Below are 1837 nucleotides of genomic sequence, written 5' to 3' on the forward strand. Positions count from 1 at the left end.
TGTGTGTGTGTGTGTGTGTGTGTGTGTGTGTGTGTGTGTGTGTGTGTCTGAATAGGAAGGATGCAATTAACTTAGAGGATGTCATTACAGAGCTGGAACATGAGACACTTTGCAGAAGCAGCCTCGATAGCCCACCTGAATCCACACACACACACACAGTCATGCTTTCATGACTTTCGGGGACATTTCATTGACTTACATTCATTTCCTGGAGACTTACCCTCACCTTAACCTTGACCTTAATCTAAACCTAACTTTAAACCACGTTTTCACCCTAAAATTAAATATTATTTATGGGGACGTGCAATTGTCCTCACTGTGTCCCCAAAGAATGTGAGTCCCCACAATGTCACCGTGTAATCAGATTTATGTCCTCACACACACACACACACACAGAAATACTCTAACTTGCAGACACATATTTGTGAGGACCCCGCCTTAAATATAGCTCTTAGTTAAAGGGCCAGTGTCTATTTGCAGGAATGGAATATAATATTCACGACTTAATACTCATGTATTCATTCACACTCAAGTATTCATATGTTTTAATTAGTGAATAACCAACTGAAGCTAAGAACCGTTGGGTTTTCGTTAGCTTAGAATGAAATCTTCATCCTACATAGGGAGCAGGTCCTCTTCACAAAGTCCTGCACACTGTCCCTTTAACCCTAAAACCAAGTCAGACCGTCCTTTGAGGAAGTGGAAGATCGGACAAAATGCCCCCACAAAGAGTTATACTCTAATTGGTCCTCACACAGACATCAGTTCAACAGTACACACACACACACACACACACACACACACACACACACTAAGTGAGACAGCCCTGAGAAGACAGGGACAGGTAATTATGTGAGTTTGTTTCTTGGAGGTGAGCACATCTCATTATGAAAACATCTTACGTCCCCCAGAGACACGATATCATTCACGTTCCTAATGGGGACACGGAAACAAGTGAGGACTTTCCTCAGGCTGCAAACCTGCATTCATAAATATGGTCTCACTTATTACAAACAATCAATATTAAACTACATTAAGTCTCATGTTTTATTAAAGCCGTAACCTCTAATCTTTACTGCTCCAACACTTAAATAATCCAGATTAACAACTTTAATACTTTTGGGTGTTTAGTCTTTCTAACTACGTGATTCCAAAAGTCCCCAAAAGGATATATTTATATAGGAATAAATTAAACTTATTTTACTGGAATCAGAGCAGCAGGAACACAAATACTTCTGACATAAACCAGCTTCTGCTTTATGAACATCCGTAGAAATGTCAAGACAAAATAACCTAAGTAAGTAAATATGACTTCACTTTGTATCAAGAGGTTCTAGTCGGCGTCTTCAGACAGAAAAAACCCAATTAACTAAAGTGTTGCTGCGTCCCGGGGGAAACTCATTAATACCGATTCACAGAGCAACCTTGAAGGGTGAAGAGCACCAAACAACAGACGAAAAGCAAGCAAGCAAAACATTCTTTTAAGCAAGAAAAATAATTTATTCATAATGATATAATAATTTCATCACATTGGCATTGCGGAGCTGCGAAAGGGAGGCGTTTTGTGTGTGACGCCACCTCGCAGCTACGCCGTCACGCCACTGGATGGGGCGGGGAGACAAGAGGTTATTCAATACATACACGGAATATTCCTTTAAATATGTCTTTTTTTTCAAGGAGGAATAACAAAAATAGAATAATTCCAATAACTCTGTCTTTCTCTCTTTCTCTATATCTCTCTAATTATCATCTCTACGTCTTTATAAGCTGCCCTGTACAGCTCCCTGAAGTGGGGTTAGAATTGGGTTTTGGGGGGGGGGGGGGGGGGGGGGGGGGG

This window comes from Anarrhichthys ocellatus, unplaced genomic scaffold (assembly GCF_004355925.1).
Source record: "Anarrhichthys ocellatus isolate YVR2014 unplaced genomic scaffold, GSC_Weel_1.0 scaffold11, whole genome shotgun sequence".
Lineage (NCBI taxonomy): Eukaryota > Metazoa > Chordata > Actinopteri > Perciformes > Anarhichadidae > Anarrhichthys > Anarrhichthys ocellatus.